Below are 14,430 nucleotides of genomic sequence, written 5' to 3' on the forward strand. Positions count from 1 at the left end.
GGCAGTGCCACGGGATCTCTCAAAGTGGACACTCTGCAAATGTCACCCTTTAAACCAATCTTTCTCAACCTTTTCAACTCAGAGGAACCCTTGAAATACAATTCTGGTTTCAGGGAACCCCTGCTTAAAATGCTATATCTGCAACTCATGATACATAAGTGTGATGGTCAGTGGGAAGAATGCTCCTTACACTTGTGGTTATTAGGAAGAATTATCCCCTACAGATAGCTTAAATGATGAATGATGTCAGGGGAACTTATCTGAGAGGCAGAAATTGCTCATTGCTCAAGGAACCCCCAGCAACCTCTGGAGGAACCCTTGTTGAGAAACCCTGCTTTAAACACAAGAAGGGTATTTTATTATCAAGAACGTGCTCCTTACTTTACAACTCTTTGGCCCTGTAAAACCGAGTTCCTTATCTATGTTTTCATTGGGGTATTTAGCTATTTGGCTAGAGGATCCCTTTAGCATGAATGTTCCAAGTGTTCCTGCTTAGCCTTTACAAGTGATAAATATTGTCTTGTACTGAATGACAGAGAGATTGGAAAAGTCCTGAAAGGATAAAGAGTTTCCAGTGTAGTTTAAGGTCACTGATGTTTTTATAGCTGACTGGTTTACAAATGTAGCGGAGACAAAGAAAAGTCAGATTGATTCCTCAGTTTAGAGAGTTCCAAAGTACTTGGAGTACATTTTACAGAACACTTTTTGTAATGCGTTCTTAAAGCGAAAGGCATTTTCTCTGTGAGCCTTCCATAAATATTCAGTGCAGAGATTCCTATAAAAGCCTTGTTAAAGAACCTGACGTAATATTTGTAAATCGTTCCAGCCTTGAAGGATAGATCTTTATCTAGGACAGCTGTGAATCCCAACCAGGGTTTGGAGGAGTGTTTCTTTTGGCCACCTTTGATATTAGCCATTTTTAGTAATTTAAAGGATAAGTTCACTTTAAAAAATATATATATTTTTGCAGATAAAAAAATGTGCCTTTACTATTTTTTTATTTTATTTGTAGAAGCCTGGAAAGCATTGCACCCGGGATCAGCAGATCACAGTTGCCGTGCAGGACTGCTACACACTGACAGTGTAAGCTGTCTGCCTGTACATCGTATGAGAAGGCAGTTTCAGAAAGACATAAAGACTCAATGAACTACTAGAGCATTTAACAGAAAACTGGTAGAACTGCAAGCTGTCAGCCACAAAGGCTGCCAGTACTTGTAGTTCATTGATTCACAGGAATCTGTAAATAAATGACGCAGCAGTGTGGGTAGAGCCACACTCTTTTCAAATAGTGACAAAAAGTATGGGGAGAGGATCCCCAGCCTCCTGTTACAGGGAGTGCAGGGTTTAGGGAGCGGCTGCAGTATTGGGAATTCCTCATTCAGATTATATTGTGCAAAATACAGTCTTTAAAAATAACTAAAGAAAAAATTAAATTCAGTGCTCCCCACAAACAGTGATCTTCTGTCACTTACTTTCCCTTAATACTCAGTGCACCTCCACACACCGGGTAAAAAACCTGCTCACTTCAAGCAAGTAACAACAGACACATCCACAGTATATTAATCATTCAGACCAGCTCGGGTGGCCTCCTCTCTTCACTCCAAAGATTCCACTCTACAACTTTATTAAAAAAAAACCAATAAAATCTACTTACAAGAATAACAAATAAAAAGCGCTTGTACAGATTACATCAGCTGGCTCATCACTCTCTGCAGTGGCGGTGGCGGCATGACGTCATGGGCTTGGCTTGATTTGTTATTCTTGTAAGTGGATTTTATTGGGGGCTTTTTAATAAAGTTGTAAAACGGGAAGCACTATGTATCCACCTTTCTGTTACATGTAATCCATTTGCGGAATTTGAGTACATTGGAAAGTGGGAATCGAGTGGGATCTTTGGAGTGAAGAGAGGAGGCCATCCGAGCTGGTTCGAATGATCAATATAGAGGAGCCTGTTGTTACTGGCTTGTACTGAGCAGGTTTTTCACCCAGTGTGTGGAGGTGCACTGATTATTGCAGGAAAGGAAGTATTAGAGGATCACTGTTTTGGGGGGGGGGGGGGCACTGAATTTATTTTAATTTCTATTTATTTTTAAACACTGTATTTTTCACAATATAATCTGAATTAGGATTATTGGACTTTCACAATTGTTTTGTTTGGACATTAATTCAGTTTCGCTGCACTATTTTTGTTTAAGTCTTACATTATAGTGTTGTGAAATCACTGTAGATTGTTCAGCTAGCAACATTTAGGGTAGTTTTATTTCAGTTTATTTCAGTTAATTCTAGTTTGATTATTTATACTAGGTAAGCAGTGGTGGCGCTGTTTGTAACTAGATAGATATACCTATCTATAACCTGATATTGGTAAATTTGCCCACTTACAAAGAAATTAAGGGTCTATCATTTTTTATTTTTTGTAAATTCTTTATTTAGCAAGAAAGGCATACAACACAAGCATGAAAATTCACAATTGACAGATCGACATCTTGAGGAGGGTATAACAAGCACTAAACATAAATGTGGCACGACATATGCAAAACAAGCAAGACTGTGTGCTATAAGATATAGTTAATATTGAAGAATAGAAGTCGTCTCAAATGCATGACATACAAGAATTGTCGCTGGATCAGACTCTAGAAAAGAAGCAAAAGGATTGGGAGTGCAATGGTGAGTCCCAGGGGCGGGTCCCTCTCCCACCGGCATCCGTCTAGGGTCTATCATTTTTATCATAGGTGTACTACCAAGCCAAGGCAACAAAGGAGTGGCTCAAAAAGAAGCCCATTAAGGTCATGGAGTGGCTTAGCCAGGCTCCAGATCTTAATCCTATAGAAAATTTATGGAGGGAGATGAAACTTCGAAACCTTAAAGATTTAGAGAAGATCTGTAAAAAAGAGTGGACCCAAATCCCTTCTGAGATGTGTGCAAACCTGGTTACGAACATCTTACCAACAAGGGTTTCTCCACCAAGTACTAAGTCATGTTTTGTTTGGGCATCAAATACTTATTTTACTTACTGAACTGCAACTTTTTTTATAGCATTTGTTTTATGTGTTTTTTTTCTGGATTTTTGGCCGATATGTTTCAATCATTTAAAATACACCTATGATAAAAAAAAAAAATGATAGATCCTTAATTTCTTTGTAAGTGGGCAAACTGACAAAACCTACAGGGGATCAAAAAATTATTTTTCCCACTGTAGGTTACATGTTCTATCCTAAGAACGAGTGGAACATGTAACATGTTCCCAAAGGTGAACTTATCTTTCAATATTAAGTCTTATTAGTTTAGAATGTTTAGAATTACAAGTATTTATATTACCAGAACATCCAGTGCGTTTTGAATATGGTGCAGGAAATGCACACGGAACGCGGGTTTTATGCGCCACGCTCAAAACGCATTGAGTGTGCGATCTGCTGCGGGCGTCATTTAACCCTAATGACACCCCAAAAGCAGATTGCAAACACAGTGTGTTCACATGCACAAGATCGCATGGTACCGCAGTACCATGCAACCTGGTGCAGTGCATTTTTTTTTTTTTTTAAAGTAGGGCATGCACTACTTTTGGTGCAATCCAATGTGATTTCAGCCAATTCAAACGAATGGGCTGATAATTGCACCTCACTGAGCACAGGAATCTGTATGATTCAGGTGTAAACCGGCCATGAAATACAAAGGGAAAAAATAATAATATTTATCCTAGCTGTACTGCAGTGGCATTAGCATTTAGAGCAGTCTTTTTGAACTTTTTTTTTACATCAAAGGATCTTCGGGTCTTGGGGCACCCCTGCTAATACCAATTCATTGGGAATCAGTGGGAAGAATACTCATTACATTGCTGTTCATTGAAAAGAATGCACCCCTACAGTTGTGGTCCGAATGCCACCCTTACAGACAGCTAAAAAGATCATTGGTGTCCTGCAGAAGATCAATCACCCAAAACTCAAAGAACACCTAGCAACCTCTGAAGGGACCCTAATGCCTCGTACACACGCAACGATTATCGGCCGACTTTTGTCCAGAGTTGTGTTTTGTTGGTTGGAATGTGCCTAGACTGCACACGAATTTTCTCGGCCAACAAAAATCAACTTCAGAAGTGATGTCATGTGCTGGTTTACTTTCCGTGTGTTTTTTCTTCTCTGAGCATGCCGAGTCTTGCTCATCGGATTTTTGTCTGCTGAAATCTGTACTGACTGACGGAAAATCGGCCGTTTTGCTGACGGCCAACAAAAATTTTATAGCCTGCACACCAGATTTTTTCGGCCGAAGAGTCGGAGTCGGTTGTCGAAAGCATCATACTAACAAGCCGAAAATCGGCCAATTGGACGTTGGCCGAAAATTCCCGGCCAATAATCGATGCGTGTGTATGAGGCATTAGAGTCCACAGAGCCCTGGTTAAGACCCGCTGATTTAGAACTGGGAACTTGGCAAATAATGTTGAATTTTGGATTAACTCCACTTCCTCCAAACACTAACCCCCTTCCCCCTTCTTGCTAATCTTAGATTAAAAAAATAAATAAATATATACATGAATGGCCCAAATTCTCACCTAAATCTTAAGCCGCATGAGGTCAAGACTCTTCAACCTGCTGAACTTCAGAGTGGAGTTCCTTTCTGTGGGCCCATGTCGCTAACCCCCATTGGCTGTCCATCAGCAGGGTCTTTAAAGGTCCTGAAGGCTCCAGGTGATGATGTCACAACAAGAGCAGCAACAGGACAGGTTGGTGGTGGTGGAATACCAGTTTTCACATAGTTAAAAAAAAAAGTTGTAATGGTTTTGAGGAACTAAGGGCGCCAACTTTGCCGGGAGAAAGGCTTTGAAGTAAACTTTTCCCTAAAATAAATGTGGGGTTGCAATTGCCTGGATGTTTTGCTGGCTCCTACCTTATCTAATCTACTTACTGTGTCACTAACAGTAGTTGGTCACATTAAGGTGGACTTGTTCTGTAATGTAGATGAGGTTTTACTGCTCTTCCAAGTTCTAATAGGTCTTGGGAACATTTCCCACCATATACAGCCATACAAGTAACTCACCCTGTCATATTTTGTTTGTTACTTTATTAGAAAAATGTTCACATCTCCCATTATGCACTTAAACAATCAATATTTGTCTTCACACTTCTCAGTACATCATCATGGTTGGAATAAGATGACTGGTGGAATGTCTTCACCATTACTCAACAAGTCTAATAAAGTGTGACTAACTGATATTAGCTATATCACAAATTGGAACCTTTACTGATATTCACTGATATGCTCATGTGGTATTGTTATTTTACAAAGGGCCCAAGAAGGCCATCAGTTTATGAGAAAGCCCTCCCCAATCTTGGCTTCCTGGCTGGCACCCATGTGACTCACACAACATCACCTCAGCTTCAAATATCCTAACATTTGGTTCTGTTTATTGTGTCCAGAGTCTCTGATTTGCTTAATCCTAATTTGGGCATTCATTTTATAATATATAGCAATACAATGTGTAGGAACATACATTCTTGGATCTTTGTTTGAGCCCATACGTAATATGGGAAAGCAATGGGGTAAAGCAAGGAGCAATTGCAAACCCTCTACTACCATTTAACCACTTTACCACCGGAGGGTTTTGCTGTCTTACGTCTGGGCCACTTTTTGCGATTCTGCACTGTGCAAATTTAACTGACAATTGCGCAATGCCGTACCCAAACGAAATTTACGTCCTTTTTTCCCCACAAACAGAGCTTTCTTTTGGTGGTATTTGATCACCTGTGCGATTTTTACTTTTTGCGCTATAAACAAAAAAAGAGTGAAAATTTTGAAAAAATAATATTTTTCACATTTTTTTATATGAAATTCCCCCCCAAAAAATGTAAAAATCAAAATTTTTTATCATTTTTGGCCAATTTGTTTTCTGCTACATATTTTTGGTAAAAAAAAATCGCAATAAGCGTATTTTGATTGGTTTGCGCAAAAGTTATTGCGTTTACTAACTAAGGGAAAGATTTCTGTCATTTTTGGTGTTTTTTTTTTTTTAACGAGTAATGGCGGCGATCTGCAATTTTTTTTGCGGGACTGCGACATTGCGGCGGACAGATCGGACCCTTGACTGACATTTTTTACACTTTTGGGGGTACCAGTGACATTACTACAGTAATCAGTGCTATACATATGCACTGTTACTGTAAAAATTACACTGGCAGGGAAGGGGTTAATTTTATTGGAGAGGGAGGGGTTAATGTATGCCTGGTGCTTACTGACATGTGGGGGGGGAGGTGACTGTGTGACACAGGGACAGATCGCAGGTTCAGCTATGCTGAACCCTGCAATCTGACCCTGCCTGTCACTTAGGAGATCCGCCCGCTTTATTTACACAAGCGGGCGGATCTCCAGACTCGATTCCCCGACGATCGGGGAAGAGCAGCGGTGATCGCCACCGCTCCTCCCCTGGCCCGACTCCCGCTGTGACTGAAAACAGCGGGTGCGAGCCTCCGGCGGCGTGCGTGCGCCGCCCACAAGGGGAGGAGTCCAGCGACGTAGGTCTACATCGCTGGACGATAACGAGCCACATTGCCGCAGTAGCAGCAATGTGAGTGGGGGTAAAGTGGTTAATTTTGCTGTCCTAAACTTAAAGTGTTGCTAAACCCAGGACCCTGCATTCACTATATCTGGTCACCCACAGTACGCAGACCATGGAATCGTAATTATGTTAATAAATATACATTTCTAAATACCTTTTCTAATCAGAATTATATAGCAGTCTTTTGTCTTCTATCAGTCTCTGGTTAAAGCTTGTAGGAGGAGTTTTCATTCTACTCTGACTGTTCTATGAGGCTGCAGAACCCCTGGCCCCTCTGCCCGGACAGTGCTAATTGGCCCTGTGCTGAAAATATGCACCCTTCCAAAAAAAAAAAAAATTCTCTAGCAATACACACCAAACTGAACATATGCAAAATGTTCTATCAGTAGATGGATTGCGGAATGTAGAAGAAGGGGAGGACCATAGAAGACAGGATCAAACAACCCTTTTACATAATACCTATCATTGACCCCTTAGAATCCACAGTGAGTATAACAAGTATGCTTTACTGCATATACAGACTGACTTTTCTGTTGTGGGTTTAGTAACACTTTAAATCTATATTCTTTTTCCACAAAGGATGTTCTTTAATTCTAAAACATATCCTAATATTTTAACTGACCAAATCTCTGATGCTCTGTTTCTGTTTTTATACATTTTTAGACGTCACTGAAATTAATGTATGTTTTGTATTGCCATGCATTGCTTGATATGAATATCCCCCTGGCTGTGCAGATGACCCACTTATCCGCATGGCATGTGGACTGAATTCTATGTTGTTTGAATGCCCCAGGTTTCCTACATGGAGGAATTTGAGAATATATTATCTGTTATCTCCCTATGAATCTATTTTCTTTTTTCTATTTATTTATCTATCTCTCTACCTCTCTAAAGCCTAGAGTTGGGTAACCTTGCCTTGTAGTGTGGTTGCTGGTGTACTTTACCTAATCCTCTACATAGCAGCCGCACTGCCTCCAAAGTCTGTTATTCTTGAAAAGAGGTTGCAAGCCTGTGTTGGATTACAGATATGTTGCCACATCGTGTACCTTTATTTTCCAATTCAATCTACCGGTATTTATTTAATTCTCCCTGCCTGTGAAATGATCTATCTATCTATCTATCTATCTATCTATCTATCTATCTATCTATCTATCTATCTATCTATCTATCTATCTATCTATCTATCTATCTATCTATCTATCTATCTATCTATCCATCTATCCATCTATCCATCTATCTATCTATCTATCTATCTATCTATCTATCTATCTATCTATCTATCTATCTATCTATCTATCTATCTATCTATCTATCTATCTATCTATCTATCTATCTATCTATCCAGTATACAAGTGGATTGCAAGCTCAAAATGAAAGAAATATCCAAAAATCGATTTACATCTAAAATGTCCATACAACATATGCCAATTACAACATACGGTATTCCAATTTTAAAGAATAAAACCCCTTTCTAAAGGGTTCTATAAACACATTATTTATGAAGCTCCAATACATCCGACAGTCATGAATATATGAATGAATTAGAAACTGTGTATGAGCACTTCTCTTCTTCAGCTATAGACATCAGCAGTGGGGGTGAATACTGTATATGCAGCTAGTATTAAAGAATATGTCAACCCAGCATTTCACATTCCTGATATGTGCCTGTTGTACCATGTACTTGTATGATAAAGTATCCTGTTCTCTTTGCATTTCTTCCTTTATGTGAAATCCCTGGTGCTCCTGCCAGTCCCTTTGCTTTCCTATTAAAAACTGACCACCTGACCACACCAAGCAGGAGAGCACACCATGGTCAGTCCTCTAGCTATGAGAACTCAGTATGCCCTCCTTTAGTGAACAGACTTGCCCTGACATTACAACCCCCCCCCCCCACAACCATTCACTGGGAAGACTAGTGTTCTGCTGTTTCCACTCCCCCAGCTCTTATGCATCTGAGATACATATAAAAAAAGGAGAAAAAAAAAGGTATTTATAATGTTTTTATGTATACACAAATGTTTTACCTTTCATTTCTATTTCAAACTAAAAGGGTTGTTTTACAAGGTGAGGATTTACATACACTTGACTGCTGAGGCGCATAGGCCCAGAAACAAAGTTAACTTAGTAACCAACACACCCCTTGCCCCCTCCCCATATAAAAAACCACGCTTACCACGATTAAATTGGAAAGGGCAAGGCCACAGCTTTTATTTAGTTTCTAATAACAAACCAGTACACGTCTAGACCAGTGCCAGTCACAGTTGTACTGTGAGCACTTTTAGTCATTAACTTAACTTCCAAAAAGGGGAAAGAGTCTGTCCTTACCATCAGTGCCTGACAGACAGCCTACCCTCAATTTACAAACAAGGGCGTAACCCATTACTGGAAGTTTAGCTGCTGGCAAGGTCAAAAACAACCACGAAAGCTGTGACAGACTGACCGAAAAACAGGGCGGGGGAGGGGGGTGGTCAGCTCTTCTCCGCGATTCTTCTCAAAAAACCCAGAACTCCCTGGGAAGGTCCTCTTAACTGAGCTCAGGCCCATCCCCATACCCAAGGCTCCGTCCCATCCTTTTGTCCCATATAGCCTCCTGCTTAATACCAACTCCTGGCCATTCCCCCATCAGTCAAAGCTCTCTTTTCCTACAAGGGTCAAGAGGCATTCATTAATATGATTCATGTATTAATAATGATATCAATGTTTTTTAATCTCAGTCCAAGTTTACCAGACAGGCCAGTTCTTTCTGACTAAAACTTAGCAGTCTTTAACCACCTCCCACCCGGGCCATAGTACATATACGGCCGGGTGGGAGTCTCGTCCTTCTGAATGGACGTTCCGGAACGTCCTTCAGAAGGAGAGAGATCGCGCCGCTGCGCGTGCCTCGATGTGCCTGTGTCCCTAGGACACAGAGCAACGAGACTCGGCAGGAGGGCCCTGTGATAGGCCCTCCTGATCAAATGACGGCTGTGACCAATCACAGCCGTCATGTAATGTCAATACAGCCGTTGTAACGGCTTCGATCTCTTCTCCTCCTGACAGATCCTGTCAGTGAGGAGAAGATCAGAGGATCGATTCTGCAGCCGGGGTGATCAGTGAGTATTTCTAATTACTAACTGATCACAGGGGGGGTCTGTGCTGGTAATCAGATGATTGATTACCAGTGCAGCCCTGGGGGGAGGGGATGCCACTAGAGCTACCAGGGATGCCCACCCATGACCACCAGGGATGCCCACCATGTCCACCAGGGATGGCAAACAGGGCTCAGAGAGCCTGCCAGTGGTGCCCCCCTATCAGTGCTGCCCACCAATGCCATCTATCAGTGCTGCCCACCTGTCCCCGTTATTGCCATCTATCAGTGCCGCCCACCAGTGCCCATTATTGCCCACCAGTGCTGCCTATCAGTGCCCATCAGTGCCCCCCATCAGTGCCGATCAGTGCCACCCATCAGTGCCACCCATCAGTGCCCATCAGTGCCGCCTATCAGTGCCCATCAGTGCTGCCCATCAGTGCCCATCAGTGCTGCCTATCGGTGCCCATCAGCGCTGCCTATCAGTGCCCACCAATGCTGCATATCAGTGCTATCTATCAGTGCCACATATCAGTGCCCATCAGTGCTGCATATCAGTGCTACCTATCAGTGCCCATCAGTGCTGCATTTCAGTGCCACCCCATCAGTGCCACCCCATCAGTGTCTCCTCATCAGTGCCTGTCAGTGCGGCGTCATCAGTGCTCATCAGTGCAGGAAAAAACGTATCTATTTACAAAATTTTATAACCTAAACAAAAAAACTTTTTTTTTTTTTCAAACTTTTCGGTCTTTTTTTATTTGTGCACCAAAAAAGAAAAAACCTGGCGGTGATCAAATACCACCAAAAGAAAGCTCTATTTGTGGGGAAAAAATAACATAAATTTGGTTTAGGTACAGTGTTGCATGACCGCGCAATTGTCATTCAAAATGCAACAGCGCTAAAAGCTGAAAATTGGTCTGGGAAGGAAGGGGGTTTAAGTGCCCAGTATTGAGGTAGTTAATAAGGTCCAACACCGACAATGCTCCTAGTAGCCAGACACCCTGTGATTTTTGCCTAGGCTATAATTCACATAAAGGAGCCAGAAATCATCTTTTTTTTTTTTTTTTTACTAAAAATAGTTATCTGACTTGTGGTACGTACCCTCTCTATCCATGGCATATGTGAATTTTAATGATAAATTCAGTTCAATGTCCTTTACTAGCTTTGCTTGTTCTGTTAATATGTACAGATTGAAAATATTTAAAGACTAAAAATCACAAAGATGAAAAAAAAAACACACAACTGGATCTGGCAGCGTTTAATATTTTGAACATGTTGTTGATTCCACGTTACTTAATAAGCCGATGAATATTCTGACAGCTGGTGAACTTCCAAATGCAGTCGTTTTGTTTTTCCAGTGCTTCCTTGTCTGTTGCTGTTACTCTGCATAAATTGACAATGAAGATGTAATTGGAATGATATACAGTTCTGAAATCCCTTGGCGTCCGGTGACGAGCTTCCCTACAAATCACTACGTGATTGTCTCTTCGTATCTGGCCTTTACGGCTGGGCTGTATCTGGAAAACAGGCCACTCTTGGTGCGGGATGGCACTCTTTTGGAAAGCTGTGTTCTTTTTGTCACCTGCTTTGGTTTTTGTTTATTATAAAAGCTGTGAATCAAAAAAAAGGTGCGCGAACCTTAAAGTGAAATAAATTGTGAAAGCAGCACTGAAAAAAGATAAATATGAAAAAGTTGTACCATGTGAATCATGAATTACAAAAGTGCGCTAATATCAAACAAAAAGAACAAAAATTTTCATATATGGTGTCTGCTGGAATCAGCAGCTGAAACAAAAGTCTTTGAATCCAAAAAAATTTCTTCCAAAAAAAGAAACAGTTTTGTGAGGATTAGGGAGTGACGAAAGGTGGGTGTAGCCTCTTCCCAAACGATAATCCAAGATAAGTGACTTCAAAAACTTATATATATGTGATGACACCCAGTGATAGGAGGGGACTCTTACCACATTAAAGAGAGATGTAAGCATATACTGTGCTTACCAGAAGCCGACTCTTCAGTGGAAACGCGTCGGGGGGGAGCTAGCCGTGCTGCTAACAGTCTCGGATAGTACTGCAGACGTCCGTGACTATACCTGTATATGCTGTTTACCCATCTGGACTTTGTAAGTGTTACTCTACTTCTTTCTTTAATAAAAATTGGAGGTAATGCACTATAGTCCCCTCTTCTTTTTTGGGCACGATCTCTGTGGCGATATGCCCATGTTTGGAAGCCTATAGATCCCCTATAATTTGGAAGTTGATGGTTGATCCACTCCATTCGAGATTCCGCACCATTCAGCTAACCGTTTGGACTCTTGGATAAGCACAGTATATGCTTACATCTCTCTTTATTGTGGTAAGAGTCCCCTCCTATCACATGGGTGTCATCACATATATATAAGTTTTTGAAGTCACTTATCTTGGATTATCGTTTGGGAAGAGGCTACACCCACCTTTCGTCACTCCCTAATCCTCACAAAACTGTTTCTTTTTTTGGAAGAAATTTTTTTGGATTCAAAGACTTTTGTTTCAGCTGCTGATTCCAGCAGACACCATATATGAACATTTTTGTTCTTTTTGTTTGATATTAGCGCACTTTTGTAATTCATGATTCACATATTATAAAAGCTAAAATCTGAAATCCAAAATTATTGGAAGTGTAATGTTTGATTAACCATCACTGCAGGTTCACTTCAGAATAAAAAAACAATATCCCAGGTGCCTACTTACCTCTTTCTGGTGGGTTCTAAATTATTTCTAACCTCCTATCCCACACTGCCCATGCCTGCAACAGTAACGTCCCAAAAACTTGAATAGTACCTTCTTCTAGTGGGATGGATATGGCCCATTCAAGTCTATTTGAAGTTACTGAACATGCGTGGGCATGAAGCAGATTTTCCACAGCAATTCCTGAACTCCAATGCAGTTTCTTCACCTAGGCCAGGGGTCTCCAAACTGCAGCCCACGGGCCAGATATGGCCCTTTGCTTACTTTTAGCTGGCCCTTGGGAGACTATTCCTTCCACTGATACAAGGCACTATCACTTCCACTGAATGATGGGGTACTAATCTTCCCACTGAAACCAATGATGGGGCACTAGTTCTCCCACTGACACCAATAATGGAGCACTAATCCTCCCACTGAAACCAATGATGGGGCACTAGTTCTCCCACTGACACCAATAATGGAGCACTAATCCTCCCACTGAAACCAATGATGGGGCACTAGTCCTCCCACTGACACCAATAATGGAGCATTATTCCTCCCACTAACACCAAAGATGTCATTTTTTTACTCCCACTGATCATCAAACCTATGGCGTTGTTTACTTCCTCCAATACCAAAGCATTTTTTACTCCCACTGGGAGTCCTGCTCCCCCTAAAGTTTGAAGGTTAGTAAACTGGCCCTTTGTTTGGAAAGTTTGGAGACCCCCTGACTTAGGCTGAGATGATGCTATCAGTCCACTGCAGCCAGGAGGAAGCATTTTACAAAGAGGTCACAAAGAGAGAGGTTTGCAGCAGGTGCTGATCGGTGTCAGACATTTGTGAATACAACCAAGAACTGCACAGTTAGCAGGACTTACAATAATTGTGTCATATCTAAACTGGCATCTCATTCCTGAAAAAAAGGTTATAAAGCAGGCTTTTTCAACCAGGGTGCCTTTGGGGTTCCTCAGGGATTACATAGTTTCATAGTTATATAGTAGTTGAGGTTGAATAAAGACAACAGTCCATCGAGTTCAACCTGTGTAGGTGTGTGTGGACGAATTCATTTCCCATATCCCTGAATCTTTTGATCTTGGAGATGTATGCCTAAGAGTCTTTTAAAAGTAGCCATACTCCCCGCAGTTACCACCCTTTGTGGAAGAGAGTTCCACAATCTTATTAACCTTACTGTAAAAAAATCCCCTACGTAGCCTGAGGTTAAACTGCTTCTCCTCTAATCGCATTGTATGGCCTCGTGTCCTCTTACCTTCCTTGCGACTGAATTGTTTTTATTCTTTGCTGAGATCACCATTGAGGTATTTGTAAATCGATAACTTTTCCCCTCCCAGGCGTCTCTTCTCTAGAGAGAATAAATCAAGCGCTTGTAAAGGCTCCTCATAATTTAGGTCCAATCCCCTAACTAACTTAGTTGCCCTTCTTTGGACTCTTTCCAGTTCCAGCACATCCTTTCTGAGGATCGGTGACCAGAACTGGACAGAATACTCCAGATGCGATCGGACCAGAGTTTTATAAAGTGGTAGGATTATAGATTTATCTCTGGAATATATCCCCTTGCTTATGCATGCCAATATTCTGCCGGCTTTGGCAGCTGCAGCTTGACATTGTATGCTATTGCCTAGTCTATCTTCTACTAAGACTCCCAGATCTTTCTCCATTCTTGATTCCCCCCGAGGTTTCCCTTCTAACGCGTTTGCGTTTATGTTTTTAGTCCCCAAGTCCCCATTGCCTTCAGGAATCCTCAGGGGTGTCTTGGTAAAAATTGCCCCAAATTGTTCAAAAATGATGTACAAGCCAGTGGTTGCATCAAGCCTGCCATTTTGTTACACAAAGGTATAGATTTTCATTGTGCAGCAATAGAGCCTTGGGCACAGTGCGGGCCAATCGCTGGCATCCTAACAACTAATGATGCCATTGGTTGATAAGGAGGATGTCAGGTGCCTGCACAGCATCCTCGTTTGCCCTTCCTCTGTCCCACTCCATAAGCACTGGGGTCATGTTAGCTGAATGATGAAGAGAAATGCTGGAATACTAGTCAGTACCAGACCAGTGTGCAAAGGTATATTGCTTTGTAAGAACAAAGCACCTCCAATGT

General features: G+C 41.5%; 1 protein-coding gene across 2 annotated transcripts in view; it reads left to right on the forward strand.

Moving 5' to 3' along the window:
* SHISAL1 (shisa like 1) overlaps window positions 1-14,430 on the forward strand; it is a gene marked incomplete at its 3' end in the record, with an annotated part of 257,063 nt that overhangs the window by 75,596 nt on the left and 167,037 nt on the right. The gene's annotated exons all lie outside the window — the stretch shown is intronic.

This window comes from Pelophylax lessonae (genome assembly GCF_965119305.1).
Source record: "Pelophylax lessonae genome assembly, chromosome: 4".
In the NCBI taxonomy this organism is placed as follows: Eukaryota; Metazoa; Chordata; class Amphibia; order Anura; family Ranidae; genus Pelophylax; species Pelophylax lessonae.